Raw genomic sequence first — 25155 nt, 5'->3', positions numbered from 1 at the left:
TCTGTTTGGGTTGAGGTAACTCTGTGTTCTGTTTGCTTCTTGGTTTCGAGGCTCTAACTCTTTCCACAGAGTTAGGAAGGTCTCATTGATTATTTGTTTCAATATGTTCTCCATTCCGTTTTACCTCTCTTCCTCTTCTAATATACCCATTATTATTATATTGCTCTTCCTGATGAAATCAGACAATTCTTGTAGGGCTTTCTCATTTTTTTTTAAATTCATGAATCTCTCTCTTTTTCTCTATGTAGTACCCCTAGTTGAATGTCTCCAATGTCACTGATTCTCTCCTCTATCTGACTTGTTCTATTGGCTAAGTTTATTACCTCATTTTTCAGTTCATGTATTGAGGTTTTTTTTTTTTATCTCTGTTTGGTTCTTTTTTATAGTTTCAGTTTCCTTCATGAAGTGCTCTTTGTGTTCATTAAGTTGTTTTTTGAACTCACAAAATTGCCTTTCAGTGGTTTTTTTTTTTTTTGTATCTTATTTCAATTTTGAAGTCTCTGTTATTAAGCTCCAAGGTTTCCAAGTAATTGAGACTTTTTCCTGGGGATTTTTCATTGTCTATCTAGCTACGTCTCTGTTTTGTATATCCATATTTGATTTTTTTTCCTTGATGGCATTTGTGGGTAATATTGTTAATAACCCCAATAAGAGACAATTATTCCTTTTTCTGGCAGAGGGTGCTGCACTACAAGATTTGCCTCTATGAGATCCTTGGGTGATCTGTTAAGGCTTAGCTGTCACCTTTGTAATGACAAAGGCAGAGTCATCACATTGATAGGAGGGGCTTATTGCTAGGGATTTGCAACTTTATGATACTGGCACTGGCTGACCAGGAGTCCTCCAGGGACCTCCCCCATGTCCCCACAGAGCAGGGGATCTAGTTTCCAAGTGCCTTTGCCTCTCACAGGAAAGAACAGCCTGGAGACCTAGTGGAGGGGGATCCACCACGACTGCTGTTTTCACAGCAAGGGGAGCAATGAGGAACTGGGAGGCTGGGGTGACAGAGTCCAGTCCCTCCTCTGATATCACTCTAAGCCAGGGGTCATGAGCTAGATGTGGCTCTTTTGATGGCTGCATCTGGCTCACAGACAAATCTTTAATAAAAAAATAATGTTAAAAATGTAAAACATTCTCATGTATTACAATCCATTCATTTCCTACTGCTCATGTTCATGGTTGTGGGTAGCTGGAGCCAATCACACCTGTCCTCTGGGACACCAAATTTTTATTGGATAATGTGTAATGTACATGGGTTGTTGTATGGCTTGGCTCTCATAGAATTACATTTTAATATATGTAGCATTCATGGTTCTTTCAACTAAAATGATTCCCAACCCCTGCTCTAAGCTCTCCAAACACAGCCCTGGGCTGGACCATGCCAGGGGTGCATGCCACAAGCTGGTGTCCCCATGTTTTTGGAGCAGCTGTGGCAGAGATCACAGATCAGGGGCTTCCCATCCACACATACTAAACTCCCTCCAGCAAGCCGGTGCCCAAGCTTCAGAGCTGGTGGCGCGCAGATCCCAGATCCCAGATCAAGTGCATCTGGTGCCACAAGTCTAAATTGTGCTGGTTGGGTGGACAGATCAAATGCACCCCAGTGTCCTGTGGGCCGATCTCCATAAGCTATTCACCTGCAGTTCTTGGGAGCTTGCCACTGGTTTTGTGTGCACCCATGCCTGTAATAGCTCAGCCCTGCAATCATGGGTGCAGCAGATGCTGGGAAGTGGCCCTGCTCCCCATTCTTGGTCATCACCCACCCCTTGTTCTGCTCCTTCCCCTCAGACTCTCCACCTGGCTCCTCCAGGTCTGAGACAAAGCCTGCACAAACAGTCCCTCCCTCCCTCAAGTCTGTGAGGAAGGAGAAAGACTCAGCCCTCTGGTGTTATTTTTTCTTCTGTGCTTTGGCCTGCCTTCTTGCATGATTATACCTTTGTCTATCTGGTGTGTGTATATTTCAGGTTCATCTGCCCCCCCCCCCACATATAGTTGTAGAATTTGTTGAAATTTCAAGGGGAGAGATGAGGAGTATCTCTCACGCCACCATTTTTCTGGTGTCACTCGATTTCCCTACATACAGTATGATGTCATCTGCAAATAATGAGAGCTTTACTTTTTTTCTTTCCAATTTGGATGCCTTTCATTTCTTCTTGTTTGACTGCTATGGCTAGGACTTCCAGTACTATGTTGAATAAGAGTGGTGAAAGTGGACATCCCTGTCTTGTTCCTGATCTTCAGGAATACTTGTATTTTTCTGCTCATTGAGTATAATATTGACTGTAGGTTGGTCATATATGACCTTTATTATCTTGAGATGTGTTCCTTCTATTCCCACTTTGCTGAGAGTTTCTGTCATAAATGGGTGCTGGATTTTGTCAAATGCTTTTTCTGCATCTATTGATATGATCATATAATTTTCATCCTTCATTTTTTATGTAAGTATCACATTTATTGATTTGCAGATATTGTACCAATTATTCATTCTAGAAATAAACCCCACTTGATCATGGTGTATGATCTTTTTCATGTAATGCTGAATATTACTTGTTAAAATATCACTGAGAATTTTTGTATTTATGTTCATTAGGGATCTTGGTCTATAATTTTATTTTTTATAGTGTCTTTCTCTGGTTTTAGAATTACAATAATTTAAATGGCCTCATAAAATAAGCTTGGGAGTTTTCCCTTCTCTTGAATATTTTGGAACAATTTATTGATGATTTGAGTATTTTCATCTATGAAACTTTTATTCAAATTAATTTCCATTTTTACATTAAGTTGTCTTTTACTTTTTGATTTTTAGATCTTCTTGTTATATTCTTGATGTGAGCCCTTTGTTGTTTGGATGTTTGGAAAGTGTCTTTTCCCACTCTCTGTAACTTTAAAAAGAAAGTGAACACTACTAAATTTATGTATTCAGATTTATCAGTCTTTTTCTTTATAGTAAATTCTGTTTATGAAGTTCCCTTATATGCTGAGGTCAGGAAGATACTCTTCAATAGTATTTTATAGAATCTGAATTGTTTCCCTTCAAATTTAGATCTATTATCTACCTACAATGGGTTGTAGTGCATTGTGTGAAATATAAATATAGTTGTTTCCCCCCCAAATAAGCAATTGTCCTAGTAACATTTTCAAAAGATAGTTTTATTACCGCTGCCTTGCAGTGCTACTAGTCAAATGAGGAAAACAAGGGTTTATATTTGCATATATCTGTTTCTAAACCTTCCATTCTATTCTATTGTGTTTGTCATTGTAGCAATATCACACTGTTTTACTGTACTTTAATATAAATCTTAATAACTGATAGAGCATTTCTTTCCATTATGTTCTTTTTTGAGATCTTGAATATTCTTGGTTATTGCACATTCATTTATATTTTGTCAATTTCCACCAAAAAGTCAGCCCTCTGGTGTTATTTAACTCATATTGTATTGAATATGTACAATTATTTGGGGCAAAAATGGAAATTTTATACTTTAATTTTGTATATAAGTAAATAATTCATATAAACCACATTGTTATATTTTATAATATAAAGTCATTTGATGATTTAAAATAATGAATAATTAATAAATAGTAACATAAGCATGTCATTTCAATTTATCAAGGTAACTCAGAAGGAACAGCTTGAAGAGTTGAAAATGGTTAAATTAGGGTGATAAATAAAAAATTGGGAAGGATAGTGTCCATTTAAAAAACTTATAAATTGTTAAAATTTATTTTACTTTGAAAAACCTTTTGTACATGTATTAACCAAAAAATGTGGTATAGATTTCCTTAATAGAACCAGTTCTCTACCATAGGTAGTTTGAGAAAACTCTATTACCTTGTGATAAATGCAAATTTAACCTAAAGAGCAAAACAAAACCTTTGAACTACTGTATATCCAGAAGATACATAAGGTAACTATTTTTAACCAGGTGATTTAAGAAATTTAATATAATAAATATCCAAAACATAGTATTTCCATTTGGCTAACATCATTTAATATAATATTCAACACTTAATCTAAAATTGCCCTTTTTTCTCCTTTTGAGAAAAAAAAAAGTGCTCTGTAAGTGAAAGATTACTTATCAAGCTAGCCTGAACTAATTTGGGTTTTCAATAAGTGGCAGAATTTTTTTCTGTTATGAATATGGGTACTCGACAACTGTAGGGACAGGCTGGTGAAACTTCCAGTTCTCCCCTTCTGCAAATTTATTTTCACATGGTTCTTTAAAGTATAAGTAAAAGCTAAGCTAATTCTTCAGGAAATGGACATTTATTGGCTCTAATAAGGCAGAGCAGCCATAGGTTGTCTATAGTTTGAAGGAGTTCCTCTCCACTGCTGTTTGGTAGGTATCCTGGCCAGAACTTTCAAGCATGCTTCATTCCCAGGTAATGTGGTGATGTTCTAATAGTACAATTGACAAACCTTGAAATCAGGTCCTGAGGTAGGATTTCTTTTTTTTCTTCCTACCCTTCCTTCCTCCCTTTCCTTCCTTCCTTCCTTCCTTCTTTCTTTCTTTCTTTCTTTCTTTCTTTCTTTCTTTCTTTCTTTCTTTCTTTCTTTCTTCTTTTCTTTTTCTTTCTTTCTTTCTTTCTTTCTTTCTTTCTTTCTTTCTTTCTTCTTTTCTTTTTCTTTCTTTCTTTCTTTCTTTCTTTCTTTCTTTCTTTCTTTCAGTGGTGAAAAACTATATTATTATTTCTGGACCTCTATTACAGTAGGGTCCTGTTATCCCAGTCCCAACTATTCACTTGTTAAATAGCAATTATTATAGCAATTAAAAAATATGTTTTTTTAAAATTTACATTAATTACTACAACTTAAAATGTTTATACAGGTACAGAATCTTTTTTAAAAATTGTTTTTATTGATATAATTTATGCAGAGTAAAATTTACTCCTTTTATCTGTATAGTTCTATGCATAATTCTTCATGAGCATAAGTGCATGGCCTCCCGGTAGTCTTTTCATGTGTTAATTAGCCAAACTCAAATGCTTGCATCAAAAATAATTAATATGCTAAATGGTTGATCAAATTTTTTGATTTAATTTAACCTATTCATAAACATAAAGGGTGGGACCAAAGTAGGTTTATAGGGGTAAGTTTTGTTTTAATTTCTATTATTTCTCAATCTAATATAAAATATAACAGCTTTACTAAAATATCACATGATTTCCTTAATGTAGAATGTTTAATTGCCACTAATGTATTTGTGCCAATTGCTTGCATAGCTTTGTTTTATTTTTTGTTCATATCTTTATTTATTGAGTTTATTGGGGTTACATTGGCCAATAAATTATATAGGTTTCAGGTGTACTGTTGTACAATGCATCATCTGTATATTATATTGTGTGCTCATCACCCCAAGTCAAGTCTCCTTCCTTCACCATTTATCCCCAGCTTACCTTCCTCTACCTCCCCACACCTTCCTTTCCCTCTGGTAATCACCACATTGTTGTCTCTATGAGTTTATTTGCTTGTTTTCTGCTTAATCCCTTTACTTTTATCACCAACCCCCCAAAAACCTTTCCCCTTTAAAAGCTGAAAATAAACTAACAAACAGAATAGAAATGGACTTATAGATGCAGAGAGCAACTTGCATAGCTTTGAAATCAGCTTGCATTCAATGCCACTAACCTAGACAACACACTCCAGAAATATGAGCACTTCTGTGGAGGGATATGAGTTTTCCAGCTTGTTATTCATAATTTCACTATTAATTTTCTTTTTTTGATGTCTTGCACAAATGTATGGACAAGATTGACAGACATTTTCTGGGAAGATCTAGATAGAAAATATTTTCAGTACTGTGGACCATATGGTCTGTTGCAACTACTCAACTCTGTTTTTGTGGTGTGAAAGCAATTATAGACAGTACATAAATAAAAAAGCATAGCTGTATTCCAATAAAAGTTTATTTACCAAACAAGTGGCAGGCAGGATTTGCCACATGGATTATAGATTGGTAGTGCCTAGTATAGGCAATCATTAATAAGCCTAATAGTTTCGACCTTACTATTGGCTTGTATTAAGACATCATAAAATTTTTATAACAGTTATATTAACAATAAAGAGATTATTAGGGCAGACTTCAAAAGCCCATATATCTCATGAATACCAACAGTATTATTTCAACTAAAAGTACTACTATTTATGACCTGGAATAACATAAACACTCCATCCTAGCTAAACCTCTATAACTGTGCTGCCTTAGGACAGTGAATCTAATGGGAGTAACTTAAGAGCACCAAGGATTCATCAGTTCTTTAAATCTTCCCCTAAACTGCATTAGAGAAACTTCTCTAGGTCACTGAATCTCTGGATATTTTTTTTACAGAGAGAGAGAGAGAGAGAGAGAGAGAGAGAGAGAGAGAGAGAGAGAGAGACAGGGCTGTTACCTGTGAGAAATAGGGATTTTGGACCCCCTTTCCTGACTCATTTATCTGTAGGAATACTCTTCCCCAGTGGGAACTACTTGTTAAATCAGGGTCGGGAGAATATTAAACCCTCCTCAGCTGGTGCTGTTTGGCTGAAATATTTTAAAAGCTGATATATCATAAAAGTAAATCTTTAGATCAGAAGAATATTCAAGAAAAAACTGAAAATACTTGCAAGTGTTATACAGGAGAAGGTTACACAGAGGAGCAGATTTCCAAGGATGATGAGTCTGGCTTATTTTACAAGGACTTGGGCAGACAAACCTATATAACTCAGATGGCATTTTGGTTGACAAAACTGTTGTGACTAAGAGCTTTCAGGTTCTGTTGGTGAAATAGTTCAGTATTTGTTAATTCAGTGTTTGTGCTGACTTTGTAGAAAATAACTACTATGAACTACAAGAATCAACTGTGCATCCCATTCAAGCAGAAGAATTCAAAGCCACTGCCGAGTTAGATCTAGCTCTTTCCTTCTGCCAGGAGAATTTCAGGTCTGTTTCTTAAGCTTGAGTTCTGGAATGAGAAAACACATAGAGTTGCAGCAGTCAACCCACAGCTATCTACATGTAACATTAATGAGAAATAAATGTTGTCTGAGGTTGTTACTGCTGTAAAGCTACCTAATACAGTGTATTTATTGTGTGGCTAAAATGAACAGAGAAAAATTATCATGTAAACGCAATAGCAAGGAGCAGGTTCTATGCTTTACATACTGTCAAACACTATAGCTCTCAATAATTACTAAATGAATGAATGGATAAATGAATAAATAAAAAAGAGTGGAGAAATGTCATAGTATTATATAATATCCCTTAAGTTCGTTTGAGAAGGAGAAAAGTAGTAAGTCAGTGGGGCTCTCTGCTCCTCCCTGTTCAACATGCAGCTGCATCTTGTTCAGTGCAAGCCATGACCTGAGACATGACAGTGAAGGCTAGACTAAATAAATTTGGCTGTACTGAGCTCCTGGTTCCCAGGGCTGCTTTTAACTCTGGTGAGTGGATACTGTTGTAGATATTCAATGACCCCCTTCATTGACCTTAACTATATGATCTAGATGTTCCAATATGATTCTGTCCATGACAAGCTTAGTGTCACAGTCAAGGCTGAGAACTAGAAGCTTGCCATCGATGGAAAACCCACCTCCGCCTTCCAGGAACAAGATCCCACCATCATCAAATGGAGTGATGCTGGTGCTGAATATGTGGCGAAGCCCACTGGTCTTCACTACCTTGGAGAAGGTTGGGGCTCACTTGAAGGACAGAGCCAAAAAAGTTATCACCTCTGCCCCTTTTGTGGTTGTACCATGTTTCCAATGAGTGTGAACCACGAGATGTATGATAACTCCCTCAAGATTGTTAGCAGTGCCTCCTGTACCATCAACTGCTTGGCCCCTTTGACAAAGTCATCTGTGATAATTTTAGTATTGTCGAGGAACTCATGATTGCAGTCTACGCCACCACTAGCACCTAGAAGACTGTGGACAGACCCTCTGGGAAGCTGTGATACGACAGCCATGGGGCTGCCTAGAGCATCATCTTTGCTTCTACAGGTGTTGCCAAGACTGTGGGCAAAGTCATCCTTAGGCTAAATAAGAAGCTCACTGCTATGGCCTTCTGTGTGCCCACTGTGATGCATCAGTCATGGATCTGATCTGCTGTCTGGGGAAAATGCCAAATATGATGACATGAAAAGGTGGTGAAGTAGGCATTGGAGAGCCACCAAAGGGCATCCTGAACTACATGGAGGACCAGTTTGTTTCCTGTGATTTTAAAAGTGACACCCACTCTTTCACATTCAATGCTAGGGCTGGCATTGTCCTCAGTGACCACTTTGTCAAGCTTAACTTCTGATATGACAATGAATTTGCCTGTAATAACAGGGTGGTGGACCTTATGGCCTACATGACCTCCCAGGAATAAGAGCCCCCTGGAACACCAACCATAGAAGAAAACAAGGAAGAAAAATAGACAAGAAATGAAAAAAAAAGCAAAGCAGGAAGAGAGAGGCCCTCAGTTGCTGGGGAGTCTTCCCAACTCAATCACCCACCACATTAAGAGTTTCTCATCCTCAACAGTTTCTATCCCAGACCTCCTGAAGAAGGAGGGACTTAGGGAGCCCTACCTTATCATGTACCATCAATAAAGTGCACTATATCCAGTCAAAAAATAAATAAGTAAAGTCATCAGGAGCTACTTGAGGGATTGAAAAAGACTGGATCCTAGGAAACATCATGAAGTCATTTGCCTACATCTATGCAATATCATTTGCCCAAGAATCTGTAACTAATTCAGTCTAGACAACAGTTTGGTAAAGCTTGAGTAGTGAATCATGTGCTTAACATTCTGCCAGTAAATATTTAATAAATATCTGTTGATTGCAATGCCATTTTAAAAAACATTTCATGTTAAAAAGTGTCCTGTCTTATTAAAATAAGGAAATAAACTAGAACCCAGATATAATCCATCAAAGATTATAATATTTCTTTGATCAAAAATGAGTGATTAAAAAAGTCCATGTGACTAAATCAAGATCACAACAACACAATTTACTTCATTTGTTTATTTTGGAGAATAAATTTTAGCTTTAATTATTTATGATAGTTTTAAGTATGCTCACAAATTTACTGCCTTGTTTAGAAAGTATAATTAAATCTCTGCTTTGGGAGTTACTAATATTATTAATGTGTAAAGATAAATCTGAAAGTACATAGTGAAATGGAAGAACTAATAGCTTAGTCCAAATAATTGCCTTTCTCTCTTAGCAACTTTAAAAATTATGTTTATATGATGAGTCATTTACATCCAAAAGACTTAAAGTTGATGTAAAATCAATCTCCTTGGGACTACTACCATTTTCTCTCTCTCTCTCTCTCTCTCTCTCTCTCTTTAGTATTGCAAGCAGATATGTCAGTTATTTTACACATGGAATTTTGGAAGAATAGTAAAATGTAGCATGACACATTTTATTCATGTCTTAGAAGTTTATCCTAGATGCTATATATAACTAAAATAACTTCTCAGGCCAACCTGAGTCAATGACTATTATTATAAGGAAGCCATATACCAGCATTTTGGCCTTCTTAAAAATGTTTTTCTAAGTTTTAGATTGACCTGCTAATATACAAAATTTTAAAGCATTGCAATATTTGCTTTCCAAAACAATGGATTAATGCAAATATAAAACACAGAGTCCAAGCTTTAACTATTCACTTTATTACTATTGAGAGTTCATTTTCAGCATCTGGTTAAAGAAAAGAAAAGCTTGAGAGACGTCACAGTGATGGCGCGGTAGGAAGCGATACCGAAAATCTCCCCATAAACTCAACAAGTTCTTCAACCAGAAACAGAAAAACCTATCCTTGGAGTCTTCAGATGCTTCACAACACACCCGAAGGTAGGATCGAGCGAAAGATTGGCTAAATATATGGTCAAACTCCGGGGGAAATAAGGAGTAAGAAATGCTCCGCCTTCCTCTCTAATCCAAACAGGATGGCTTTCACTGAGAACTGAGAATATAGAAACTAAGGCGGGCATAGGGAGTGGATAGTTCCAGGCTGCGGTACAAACAGCTAAACCAGGCTGTGGCACGGAGATCCAAGCCGTGGAAAAACCTGGGCAATTCAAGCTAACACGTGCGCGCCAAACCCAGACAAAGAAAGACAAGTGAGGCAGCCATTTTCCGTATCTCCTGGTTGGCGTGGTTAGTGGGCAAGAGATTCCTACGAACACTTCAAGGGTGGGCGCCGCCCGTGCTAATCCACAGAGAAGCAGAGTCAGAGGCCTCTGTGTGGGCAAAAAGCAGCATCTCCTAGGAGCCCCAGCGCCCTGAGGGGACCGGCACAGGGAGGGAGCTGGAGCCAACTCCAACTGCGGAACTTTTCTCTGCGGGAGGAGGGCTTTCGCAGAGCGAGAGGCGTCCCCGATCCTCATAATCTGGTCAGTGCGCACGCACGCAGAGTGGGCAGGAGATTCCTCCGAACTCCTCAGGGGTGGGCGCCCGTGTTTTCCCTCAGAGGAGCAGAGTCAGAGGCCCGTGAGCGGGCCAGGAGCGGAAGCCCCAGCGCCCTGGGAAAGCCGCACGGGGACAGAGCGAAAGCCAATTCCAACCCAGTAACTTTTCCGTGTGGGCAGAGGGCTTTCTAGGAGTGAGAGGCATCCCACCTGAAACTCATAATCTGGTCAGTGCGCACACAGGAAGAGTGGACAGGAGATTCCTCCGAACTCCTCAGAGGTGGGCACCCGTGTTTTTCCCACAGAGGAACAGGTCTGTGAGCGGGCCAGGAGCGGAATCTCAGGCAGCCCTAGCCCCTTGGGAAAGCCGCACGAGGATAGAGTGAAAGCCAATTCCAAAGCTCGATCTTTTCCGTGTGGGTAGGGATTTCACTCGAAGTGTGACCTGTCTGGTCTGACATCCTGGTGGGTGCGCACGGAGAGTGGGCAAGAGATTCCTCCGAACGCCTCAGAAGTGGGCACTCGAGTTATCCCACAGAGGGGCAGAGCCAGAGGTCTTTGAGTGAGAGGAAGCCACGCTTGATTATGCTGGCAGGTCTGACTGACTGAGCCTTACTCAGAGCCCTGTGCTTAGTGGGAATAGAGTGGGGAGTTGCCAGCTCTTTGAGACTCTTACTATCTAGGCAGAGGCAGCAGCAACCCCATAGCTGGATTATCAGGCTTCTAATTGTGGAAGGAAAGACTAGGAGAGAGGCTCCAGGAACACTCTCACAGTGAGAGATCCTCTCACTATTGGAGCCTATAAACACTAATGAACCTCGACTGCCAACGAGACTGAAGCCCAATACATGACATTACCATAGAGAATTATCAACTGCAAACCTCTTCCAGAGCGTGCCACAGGGGCAGAACCCGGGGTACAAAGTCACCGACCAGAAAGACAGAAAAGAAAAAGCAAGACGACAACCTCTCAAAATCAAGAATAATCTGCAGATTTTATAACCTATCCCATTGTATTATATTTGTTTGTCTGTGTCTCTTTTCTTCATTCTTGATTTTTTTTTTCTACTCCAATTTGGTCATTTAATTCTCTCTCAGTCTTACTCTCGCCTCTCTTTGAACTACACTACCCATAAGTGTTACATCTCCCATTATCTTTTCTTTCCTCCTCCTTTCTCTCTTTGAGGGTTGCAATCCAAAACCCCTAACTCTCTCTTTCTCTCTCCTCCTTTTTCTTTTTTCTTCTTTAAGTTGTTCCATCTTTTCTCTCTCTCTCTCTCTCTTTTCTCCCTCTATATTAGTCTCTTCCTCTCTCCTTTACGTCTTCTCTCATTCAAACTTCAATAACGAACAAATTATCTTATCTGGGACTCAAACTTAAGTTTGTGGCATTTTGGAGGGTTTTTACTTCACCTTTTTAACACATTAGCAGTGCTCCCATCCCTGGCTCTCCATTTTATCTAGTTCTTGTTCCACTAAATACAATAGTAATTTTTTAATTTTCCACCCCTTTTTCCTGTTTCCCTCTTATTCCTCTCATCATAACTCTGAGTCAGCCAACACCTAAAAGCAAATCATTTTATTCTTGACCCAAATTTTTTCCTAATTTGCTTTTTGTGGGTCTATACTGCTCCCCCCTTTTTTATATATAAAATTTTTTTTCTTGTATTTTTTTTCTTTTTTTTCTTTTTCCTTTACCCCTATATTACTTCTCCCCAACTCAGGCCCTCCACTACAGGTATTGTTTGTTCTATTTAGTACAATATAATTCACAGTTCATCACAAGATTTTCTCAAAAAAGAGGGAAGAGAAGAGGAGAGGAAAAAAGGAGGGGAAGGAATTATTCCCTTTTTTCCCTCAAATTTTTATCTTATTTTATTTTTCTTTATTTAATGATTAATTTTTAAAAAAAAACGTGCAATTTTTTATTTTTATTTTTATTTTTTTATCCTTTTATTCCTTATAAAATCTCAATACTATCAAGAAAACCACCCTCAGATGCCATTAAAGAAGAAAAAATCGAATATCATGGATACAAAAGAAAGAGAGGTAACACAGAGAGATGAGGAAAAATCTATGGAGAAAAAATTTAAGATATTGGAAACCTTGGAGTTAAATGACAGAGAATTTAAAATAGAAATTCTAAAAATACTCAGAGATATACAAGAAAACACAGAAAGGCAATTTAGGGAGCTCAGAAAACAACTAGATGAACACAAAGAGTATATCTCCAAGGAAATTGAAACTATAAAAACAAATCAAACAGAGATGAAAAACTCAATTCATGAGCTGAAAAATGAGGTAACAAGCTTAGCTAATAGAACAGGCCAGATAGAAGAGAGGATCAGCGAAATAGAAGACAAGCAACTTGAGGCTCAACAAAGAGAAGAAGAAAGAGATTCAAAAATTAAAAAAAATGGAATAGCCCTACAGGAATTATCTGACTCCATCAAAAAGAATAACATAAGAATAATAGGTATATCAGAGGGAGAAGAGAGAGAAAATGGAATGGAGAACATACTCAAACAAATAATAGATGAGAACTTCCCAAGCCTCTGGAAAGAACTAAAACCTCAAATTCTAGAAGCAAACAGAACTCCAAGTTTTCTTAACCCCAACAAACCTACTTCAAGGCACATCATAATAAAATTGGCACAAACCAACTGCAAAGAAAAAATTCTCAAGGCAGCCAGGGAAAAGAAGAATACAACATATAAAGGAAGGCCCATTAGATTATCATCAGATTTCTCAACAGAAACTCTACAAGCTAGAAGAGAGTGGACCCCAATATTTAAAGTCCTGAAAGAGAGGAACTTTCAGCCACGAATACTATACCCATCAAAGCTAACCTTCAAATATGAAGGAGAAATAAAAACATTCACAGATACAGAAAAGATGAGAGAATTTATCACCAGAAAACCCCCACTCCAGGAATTACTAAAGGGGGTTCTCCAATCAGATACAAAGAATAAAAAAAAAAAAACAACAAAGCCACAAGAAAAAGCTCCAAGAAGAACATAACAAAACCAACTTTAAACTGTGACAACAATAAGAAAGGGGGGGAGAGGATGAAGATTAACAGTAGCAAAGGGCGATGGAGGGCAAAAGTACTCACAAAATAGTTCGCTACAATGAACAGGGTAGGGACCCTTTTCATTACTTAATGGTAATCACCATTGAAAAAACCATCACAGAAGCACATGATTTAAAAAAGATAGCAACAGAGGAAAGATGTATGGAACACAACCAAATAAAAACAAAAGATAGAAAAACAAAAGAGAAGAATCAAACAAGGCACAAAACTAACAGAAAGCAATCTATAAAATGGCAATGAGGAACTCACAAGTGTCAATAATTACACTAAATGTAAACGGATTAAACTCACCAATAAAAAGGCACAGAGTAGCCGAATGGATCAAAAAAGAAAATCCAACTGTATGCTGCCTACAAGAAACTCATCTAAGTAACAAGGATAAAAACAAATTCAAAGTGAAAGGCTGGAAAACAATACTCCAAGCAAATAACATCCACAAAAAAGCAGGCGTAGCAATACTCATATCTGATGATGCTGACTACAAGACAGCAAAAGTACTCAGAGACAAAAATGGCCATTTCATAATGGCTAAGGGGACACTGAATCAAGAAGACATAACAATTCTTAATATATATGCACCAAACCAAGGAGCACCAAAATATATAAGACAGCTACTTATTGACCTTAAAACAAAAACTGACAAAAATACAATCATACTTGGAGACCTCAATACACCGCTGACGGCTCTAGATCGGTCATCCAAACAGAGAATCAACAAAGACATAGTGGCCTTAAACAAAACACTAGAGCACCTGGATATGATAGACATCTACAGGACATTTCATCCCAAAGTGACTGAGTATACATTTTTCTCCAGTGTACATGGATCATTCTCAAGAATTGACCATATGCTGGGCCACAAAAACAACATCAGCAAATTCAGAAAAATTGAAGTTGTACCAAGCATATTTTCTGATCATAAAGCCTTGAAACTAGAATTCAACAACAAAAAAGAGGGAAAAAATCCCACAAAAATGTGGAAACTAAACAACATACTTTTAAAGAATGAATGGGTCAAAGAAGAAATAAGTGCAGAGATCAAAAGATATATAGAGACAAATGAAAATGATAATACGACATATCAGAATCTATGGGATGCAGCAAAAGCAGTGATAAGAGGGAAGTTCATATCACTTCAGGCATATATGAACAAACAAGAGAGAGCCCAAGTGAACCACTTAACTTCCCACCTTAAGGAACTAGAAAAAGAAGAACAAAGACAACCCAAAACCAGCCGAAGAAAGGAGATAATAAAAATCAGAGCAGAAATAAATGAATTAGAGAACAGAAAAACTATAGAAAAAATTAATAGAACAAGGAGCTGGTTCTTTGAAAAAATCAACAAAATTGACAAACCCTTGGCAAGACTTACCAAGGAAAAAAGAGAAAGAACTCATATAAACAAAATCCAAAATGAAAGAGGAGAAATCACCACGGACACCGTAGATATACAAAGAATTATTGTAAAATAATATGAAAAACTTTATGCCACTAAATTCAACAACCTAGAAGAAATGGATAAATTCCTAGAACAATACAACCTTCCTAGACTGAGTCAAGAAGAAGCAGAAAGCCTAAACAGACCTATTAGTAGAGAAGAAATAGAAAAAACCATTAAAAACCTCCCCAAAAATAAAAGTCCAGGCCCAGATGGCTATACCAGCGAATTTTATCAAACCTTCAAAGAAGACTTGGTTCCTATTCTACAGAAAGTCTTCCAAAAAATTGAAGAAGAAGCAATACTTCCAAACACATTTTATGAGGCCAACATAACCCTTATACCAAAACCAGGCAAGGATGGCACAAAAAAAGAAAACTACAGACCAATATCTCTAATGAATACAGATGCTAAAATACTAAACAAAATACTAGCAAATCGAATACAACAACATAGTAAAAAAATAATACATCATGATCAAGTGGGATTCATCCCAGAATCTCAAGGATGGTTCAACATACGTAAAACGGTTAACGTAATACACCATATCAACAAAACAAAGAACAAAAACCACATGATATTATCAATAGACGCAGAAAAGGCTTTTGATAAAATACAACACAATTTTATGTTTAAGACTCTCAACAAAATGGGTATAGAAGGAAAATATCTCAACATGATAAAGGCCATATATGATAAACCATCAGCTAACATCATACTAAATGGCACAAAACTGAAGGCTTTCCCCCTTAAATCAGGAACAAGACAGGGTTGTCCACTCTCTCCACTCTTATTTAATGTGGTACTAGAGGTTCTTGCCACAGCAATCAGACAAGACAAAGAAATAAAAGGCATCCATATCAGAAAAGAAGAAGTAAAGGTATCACTTTTTGCAGATGATATGATCCTATACATCGAAAACCCCAAAGAATCCACAAAAAGACTTCTAGAAAAAATAAGCCAATACAGTAAGGTCGCAGGATACAGAATTAACATACAGAAGTCAATAGCCTTTCTATATGCCAACAATGAAACATCTGAGAATGAACTCAAAAGAATAATCCCCTTCACGATTGCAACAAAAAAAATAAAATACCTAGGAATAAACATAACAAAGAATGTAAAGGACTTATACAATGAAAACTATAAACCATTGTTAAGGGAAATCGAAAAAGACATTATGAGATGGAAGAATATACCTTGTTCTTGGTTAGGTAGAATAAATATAATCAAGATGGCCATATTACCCAAAGCTATATACAAATTTAATGCAATTCCCATCAAAATTCCAATGACATTTTTTAAAGAAATGGAGCAAAAAATAATCAGATTTATATGGAACTATAAAAAGCCCCGAATAGCCAAAGCAATCCTAAAGAAAAGGAATGAAGCTGGGGGCATTACAATACCTGACTTCAAACTCTATTATAGGGCCACGACAATCAAAACAACATGGTATTGGCAGAAAAATAGACACTCAGACCAATGGAACAGAATAGAAAGCCCAGAAATAAAACCACATATATATAGTCAAATAATTTTTGATAAAGGGGCCAACAACACTCAATGGAGAAAAGAAAGCCTCTTCAACAAATGGTGCTGGGAAAACTGGAAAGCCACATGCAAAAGAATGAAACTGGACTACAGTCTCTCCCCCTGTACAAAAATTAACTCAAAATGGATCAAAGATCTAAACATAAGACCTGAAACAATAAAGTACATAGAAGAAGACATAGGTACCAAACTCATGGACCTGGGCTTTAAAGAGCATTTTATGAATTTGACTCCACAGGCAAGAGAAGTGAAAGCAAAAATTAATGAATGGGACTACATCAGACTAAGAAGTTTTTGTTCAGCAAGAGAAGTTGATAACAAGATAAACAGACAGCCAACTAATTGGGAAATGGTATTTTTAAACACCTGCTCAGATAAGGGCCTAATATCCAAAATATACAAAGAACTCATAAAACTCAACGACAAACAAACAAACAATCCAATAAAAAAATGGGAAGAGGATATGAACAGACACTTCTCCCAGGAAGAGATACAAATGGCCAACAGATATATGAAAAGATGCTCATCTTCTTTAGTTATTAGAGAAATGCAAATCAAAACTGCAATGAGATACCACCTCACACCTGTTAGACTAGCTATTATTAACAAGACAGTTAATAGCAAATGTTGGAGAGGTTGTGGAGAAAAAGGAACCCTCATCCACTGTTGGTGGGAATGTAAAGTAGTACAACCATTATGGAAGAAAGTATGGTGGTTCCTCAAAAAACTGAAAATAGAACTACCTTATGACCCAGCAATCCCTCTACTGGGTATATACTCCAAAAACTCAGAAACATTGACTTGTAAAGACACATGCAGCCCCATGTTCATTGCAGCATTGTTCACAGTGGCCAGGACATGGAAAGAACCAAAAAGCCCATCAATAGATGACTGGATAAAGAAGATGTGGCACATATACACTATGGAATACTACTCAGCCATAAGAAATGATGACATCGGATCATTTATAGCAAAATGGTGGGATCTTGACAACATTATACGGAGTGAAATAAGTAAATCAGAAAAAACCAGGAACTGCATTTTTCCATACGTAGATGGGACATAAAAGTGAGACCAAGAGACATTGATAAGAGTGTGGTGGTTACGGGGGGAGGGGGGAGAGGGAGAGGGAAGGGGGAGGGGGAGGGGCACAAAGAGAACTAGATAGAGGGTGACAGGACAATCTGACTTTGGGTGATGGGTATGCAACATAATTGAACTTTAAGATAACCTGGACATATTATCTTTGAATATATGTATCTTGATTTACTGATGTCACCCCATTAAAAATAAATACAATAAAAAAAAAAGCTTAATGTGAGTCTTTGATACATAGTTCAATAAAATAGTTAATTGATATATTAACCACAAAAGATAAAAACATTTCTCTGACATCTTAGAGTAAATAAATGCACCTGAAAAAACACTGATAAGCCAGATTAATTTAGTTCTAGTGCTAGATAAAACTTCCCAAAGATGCTCAGGCTTACACTAAAAAGCAATATAATTTCAGTTAGATGTCAAAAAATAAAATAAAAATGAGGGAATCGGAAAAGCATTTCATTTAGAGATAGTGGCATGTGACCAAGTAAGGATGTATAAAAATGTGAAAGTTTTTTTTTTTTTTTTTCATTTTTCATTTTTCTGAAGCTGGAAACGGGGAGAGACAGTCAGACAGACTCCCGCATGCGCCCGACCGGGATCCACCCGGCACGCCCACCAGGGGCGACGCTCTGCCCACCAGGGGGCGATGCTCTGCCCATCCTGGGCGTCGCCATGTTGCGACCAGAGCCACTCTAGCGCCTGAGGCAGAGGCCACAGAGCCATCCCCAGCGCCCGGGCCATCTTTGCTCCAATGGAGCCTTGGCTGCGGGAGGGGAAGAGAGAGACAGAGAGGAAAGCGCGGCGGAGGGGTGGAGAAGCAAATGGGAGCTTCTCCTGTGTGCCCTGGCCGGGAATCGAACCCGGGTCCTCCGCACGCTAGGCCGACGCTCTACCGCTGAGCCAACCTGGCAGGGCAAAAATGTGAAAGTTTTGAAGAAGTTCATTGAAATTTTATTTTCAGAAGAAAGCTATGGAGTAAGTAAAGAAATAGAAATATATATTCTCTCTCTATGATATACATATGGCCATTTAAAGCCTCATGGCAGTCAGTCATGTGCTTCTTAACATATCACTTTGTGCAAGGACATCAACATTACTTTAGGTTCCAAGAGAAGTGAAGGCATACCAGCTCTCTTGGAGTCATTGGTTCTCAAAAGTATGTATATATTTCACACTTTATTGTCCACAGTCATGCCCACTTTGCTGATGTTATCATTCACATCAAACTGGCTGGCTGAAAGTAATGTGGTTAAGAGAACTATAGCTATGTCTTATATATTTGTGAGAAGTACTTGCACCTTGAATAAGAAAAGTTGAATCTCTTAAAAGATGTGGACTGAGATCACTTCCAAGTCAACACTTTCTTTTGTTTTTGAAAATAAATCTGTGCTAATGGAATAATTTTCCAGCATGAATTAAATTATTGTGCTCTATATTTCTTGCTGGAGTGAGTAGGTCCCTGGCAATACAATGTTACATTTGCATTTTGACAGCACACAGTGTTAGGCTGTTCTCTTCAAATTCAGAGAAGTACAAATTTATTATATTAGAGTATTCTCAAGAGAAATATAAGTATTCCATTATATTTCACCAGGCACATTCATGGGGCTTCAATAAAACCTGTAATTTCATAAATCAAAGAACAAAGTAATGAAATACCTTACTTTCCATAAAGTAGGATACATGCATCTATTTCATCATTGATAAGCTTATTTCATTTTTCCTGCAAGGACATTAATAATCTTTCAGACTTACTTGTGTTACAAGAAGATTTTCTCAATGCCAGTGTGTATGCATTAAGATAACAGGTGAAATGTTTAAGCATGTCAATACAATCTTAGAAATAAAAGTTTAAAAAACATGAATTTACAACACAAACAACAGGGGAATAAATTTTCAAATTACATAATGATCTCACTGTGTAAAATCAAAATTACAGCAGCAAAATGGAGATAGGTTTCCTTTAGATTTCAGATACCCTGGTTTATTTAAAGAAGAATTCAATTTTTAAAATATCAATTGGTATATAACTTTGCAAAAACACATTGATCTAGTGAGGCCAGTAGATATGTATAAGACATCAGCATTAACAAACATGCTTGGAACATTTAGACTGTGCTAGATTCCATGAAGTTTTCTATTGTCACAGCGCCCATTCGGTAAGAATAGTAAATCAAAATAAATTTAACTTATTGATTGAAATTTATTATTTTTATAATACCAATCATTAAAATTTTATTTATTTTTGAATTTACATAACGATTTCTTATACAGTCTCTTTTAACAATAATGTGAAGTGCAATGGGACAAATGAAGTTTGGAGAAATTAACACAGTTACAAAATAGGGAAGGTTTTCTAACTTTAAGTTTAGAATTGTTCATAATAAACAGTGGTGAAATAATGAGCTGTGTACAAATATTTATTTTAAATCCATTAATTTAATGTTTCATAAATAAAAGATATAAATCCAATCTCCTTTCCCTAGTATGTTTACTCTATCACAACGCTTTTTAGTTTTAAAACATAATTTATATACACAGCTTTCTTTTTAAATCAGCAATTTAATATTTTAACACGTATTTATTAGGCACTAAAACTAGGGGGAAAGCAGTTAACAAGATAGACATGCACAGCTAAGTAATGCACGTGGACTCTAGAAACTGGAAAAAACAAGGGAACATATTCTTCCCTAAAGTCCCCAGAAGGAATCAAATCCTGTTGATGCTTCAGTTTTAGCCCAGTGATACCCATTTTAAATTTTTGACTTTCAAAACTATAGAGTAACATATTTATGCTGTTTTATGCCATTAAATTCATGGTAATTTGTTGCAGCCACATTAAAAAAATACAACCAGCTTATTCAAACAATGCCTACAGATCATAGAATCCTTATAAGGTAGTTTAAGGCCATTTTTATACCCCTCAGCCCACCTTCTTCTTCGCAGTTTAAGTGCTAAAAAAAGATGATTCCAATCAACCACACTTAGGACATACATAGAGAATTCCTAATAAATATATTTTTATTCCTCTCATTACATTTCTAGTAATGTTTGATGGCCAATAAATTAATAGGCCATTAAATAATATTCAATTAATGTATTGGATGTACTCTTGAAAACAGCTTAACCACCCCATATTCTGGCTCAACATTGAAGGAGTGATAAAGATTCTCTTAAACAATCAAAAGCAGAAGGAATTTATCACCACTAAATGTGCTTTATAAGAAATGCTAAAGGAAGATCTTCAAGTTGAAAAAAAAAGACACTAATTAATAACATGAAAGCATGAAAGTCTAAATGCTCTAGTGGGTTCGATTTCCATTCAAGGCACACAGGAGAAGTGACCATCTGCTTTTCTCCCCCTTCCTCTCACCCTACTCTTCCTTTTCCCCTCCCACAGTCAGTAGCTCAATTGCTTCTAGTGGGTCCTGGGCACTGAGAATAGCTTCATTGGAGCACGATAACCTCAGGCACTAAAAATAGCTTGGTACTCAAGCATTGGCCCTATATGAGATTGCAGGGTATATCCCAGTTGGGGTGCATACAGGAGTCTGCCTTATTATATCCCAGCCTCTCACCTAAAAACAAAAATGCACTGGTAAAAATAAGTATGTGATCAAATTCAGAATACTCTAATACTATAATGGTGGGGTGCAAATCATTGATAATTCTAATATAAAGGTTAAAAGGCAAAAGGATTAAAATAATGATAGCTACAATAATTTATCAATGTATAGACAATATAAAAAGATATAAACTGTGACATCAACAACATAAAAATAGGGGAATAAAAGTGTGGAGTTTTTGTATGCTATTTAAGTTATATCAGCTTAACACAGACTGCTATAGCCATAAAATGCTTTATGGAAGACACACACACACACACACACACACACACACACACACACACACTACAAACCCTCTAGTAGTTACAGAAATGATAGAGTAAGGAATCAAAGCATACCACTACAAAAATATTATCAAACCACAAAGGAAGACAGTAAGAGATTAAGAAAGGAACAAAGAAAGTACAAAATAGTCATAAAACAATCAACAAAATGGCAACAGTAAGTCCTTACCTTACCTTAAATTAAATAGTTAAATTCTCCAGTCAGAAGACAGAGTGACTGAATGGAAAAAAGAAAAAGAAAGAAAGACCCAACAATATAATACCTATAGGAGCATATATTGTAGTATGATGCTGGCATAAAAACAAATATGTAGACTATCTAGACAAGTAAAAAATAATTGAGAACCCAGAAATATGTTCACAGATCTATGGTCAACTGATTTAGACAGGCCATCAAGAACACACAACAGAGTAGGGATTGTCACTTTAATAAATGGTGTTAGGAAAACTGGAGATCTGCATGCAGAAGAGTGAAATGGAACACTTATCTAACACCATACACATAAATGCACTCAATATTGATTAAAGATTCAATGCAATGCCAAAACCACAAAACTACTAGAAGAAAACATAAGGAAAATCTTCCTGACATTGGTCTGGGCAATAACTTTTTGGTATGATGTGGGAGACTGCAAGCTGGCAAAGCCCTCACAGTTTAAGATTTAAGCTAAAGGCTAAGCTCTTCCCACTACTCCAAATTGGTTATGAAGCTGAGTATTTCTATTTGTCTCATCCCCCCACCTCACTTGTTTGATTAAGTTGCTAAAGGCTAAATTCTTCCCCACAACCTCTGACTGTTTGCTTAAGTTGATAAAGGCAATTAACATGCCTTTCCCCACAACTCCGTGTTAGCTATGTTTACCCTTTGTTTTGTGAAGTTAAGATGTTATGCAGGGTGGAGGGCTTTCAGCACTTGGGAGAATTCTTGGATTACCTTGGAAATGTGACTTTGTATCAAAGATCTCTTTGATTTGCTAATGACTTTTGCTCTCCCTATAAATAAAGCGATTTGGGGCTGGAAACTTGCTCTTGCAAGCTATTGGCTGAGCAGAGACCTCCTAATTCCATCATTTTTCTCACTGAGTTTCTTTCTTCATCCTGCACCATTCTCACTGGACAATTACTAGCCACGCTGGTCCATGGCAGTATGAACCCAAAAGTACAAGCAACAAAAACAAAAACAGATAAGTGGGATTGCATCAAACTAAGAACCTTCTGCAAGATAAAGGAAATAATCAAAATGAAAAGGCAAACTACAGAATAGGAGAAAATATTTGCAAACTACTTATCTAATAAGGGATTTACAGCCAAGATGTATAAGAAACTCAACTTCATAACTTCATAGCCAAAAACAAACAAAAAAACAAACAAGCAAACAACCCCACTGGATTAAAAAATTGGCTAAGGACCTAAATATTTTTCAAAAGAAAATATCCAGATGGCCAACAGGTACATAAAAAGGTGCTCAACATCACTAATCATCAAGGGAAAGCAAATCAAAATCACAATGGGATACCACCTCACACTATTAGAATGGTTATCAAAAAGAGAAACGGTAAGTGTTGGCGAGGATGTGAAGGAAAGGGAACACTTATACACTGCTGGTGGGAATGTAAAATTGTGCAGCTGCTATGGAAAAAGAGTAGAGAGGTTCCACAAAAAATTATAATAGAACAATTATATGATTCAGCAATCCCACTTCTAGGCATATATCCAAAGGAAATGAAAACAGTATCTTGAGGAGATATCTGCACCCCATGTTTGTTGCAGCTTGTTTACAATATCCAAATATAGAAACAACCTAAGTGTCCATTTACAGTGAATGGATAAAGAAGATGTGATATCTGTATGCAGTAGAATATTCTGTAGTTTTAAAAATAATGAAATCTTGCCATTTGTGAGAGCATGGTTAAACCTGGACTTTATGCTGAGATAAGTCAAGCACAGAAAGACAAATAATGAATGATATTACAAATGTAAGATCTAAAAAAGTTGAATTTATGAAAGTAAGGAATTGAGTGTTGCTACTAGGAGCTGGGAGAAAAGGGGAAATGGAAAGATGTTGGTCAAAGGGTTCAAAGGTTCAGCTATGCTGATGAAGTTCTAGAGATCTAACGTATGAAATGGTGACTACAGTTAATAATACTGTGTTTTATACTTGAAATTTGCTAAGAAAATTGATCTTAAATGTATATATGTGTGTGTGTATCTGAAAACATCACAATGTATACTTTAAATGTATACAATAAAAATTATTTGCACCTCTCCCAGGTTGCTGGAGAATTTTAATGCTGATACAAGTACCACAGATAGTGACTCAATTATATATATGAGATAGTTGAAAAAATAAAATAACTTTTAATACCATAAAAATAATGTTCTGTACATCAGGTTTGCTAATTCACGTGTTGTTCATGGATGGGAGAGTGGCATCTTCTTCAAACCACGGACTTTTAGTTCAGCAAATAATGTAATCACTCTACTTGTCTCATGATGGTGCTATTTCCTGTTTTTATAGGACCAAGAGAGAAAAACATTAATGATGGCTTTTTCACAGGTGACAAGTTTTAATTTCCCTCTAGGGTAGAGTTTTAAGAACAGAAAAGATATCTAAATTCCTTTATTATAAATACACATACATATTCCAAAACACTTTTACTTTATTTGAATATATTTAAATATATTAGAAAAATAATAATCTTACATTTATAAAAGTTCCAAACTTAGAAAGCTGAAGAGTATGAGTTTTTGATCTTTATATAAAACCTGCAAAGATTGGTAAAGCAGCTATAAATTACCATTTTGTAGCTGAAAACAATTGGGTCTAGAAAGGTCTACATACCTAAATTCATGCAGATGATGAAGTGGCAAATCTATGACATGAACCCAGATTCCTTCACCAAGATTGCTTTTTTGATTTATTGGTGAGCAAGTCAGTAAGTGCAATAAGTGATCCTAACACCCTAACACCTAGGAAGTTAGAATCATCCATCTGGAAAAACAGTTGATTTTATTATAGAACTTTGGGTAGGATATTAAGGAAAGTTAGAGAAGGAAACTAGTGTTTATTGTGCTGGAACTTGGAGGCCATAGATGTATGGTAAATACTTAGTGAGTTGAGCAGGTCATTTCTTAGGTTTTCACCTCCAACATTAAAAAATCTCCTATTTGAACGTTTTTCTATATAACATGTAACTGGCTATTTACATGCATATTTTGGTGTCCTTCTTGACTATTGGTGATGGATGTATTCTCTCTGTAATGCTTGGTTTTAGCTGATAGGCATTTGCCTATTATTTGATTTAATTTTCACAATAACACTCTGAGTTACACAGTATTTTCTCACTAGAATCCATGACCCAGAGATTGCATGCTCTGCCAAGTTCATGCACTGAAGAAATGGCCATCTCACAGCCATTCTTTCTGACATCATAGAGCCTACCACTAAATTTGAAGTGAATTACTGGTTCTCTTTTTTGAAGGAAGATTTCTGCAAACCAAGTTAAAGAAGGTCCCTTGGAGAAGGAATGTGTTATTTCTCTTTTATCAAAGTTCCCCTTCCTTATGATAGCTAGTGACTGATGTGATTGACCCCTCCATGTGATAAGAAGAGGTAACAACAGTGTTTTTAAGGAAAACTACCAAAGTTCTAGGGAAACCTTTCACCAAAGCCATA

General features: G+C 36.7%; 1 pseudogene; it reads left to right on the top strand.

The window, feature by feature from the left end:
* The first annotated feature begins 7347 nt into the window (after positions 1-7347).
* On the top strand, positions 7348-8348 carry LOC136322334 (glyceraldehyde-3-phosphate dehydrogenase-like; annotated as a pseudogene).
* The last annotated feature ends 16807 nt before the right edge of the window (positions 8349-25155 follow it).

The sequence above is a fragment of the Saccopteryx bilineata genome, chromosome 2 (genome assembly GCF_036850765.1).
Source record: "Saccopteryx bilineata isolate mSacBil1 chromosome 2, mSacBil1_pri_phased_curated, whole genome shotgun sequence".
NCBI lineage: Eukaryota > Metazoa > Chordata > Mammalia > Chiroptera > Emballonuridae > Saccopteryx > Saccopteryx bilineata.
This window is presented reverse-complemented; position numbering and strand designations above follow the sequence as displayed.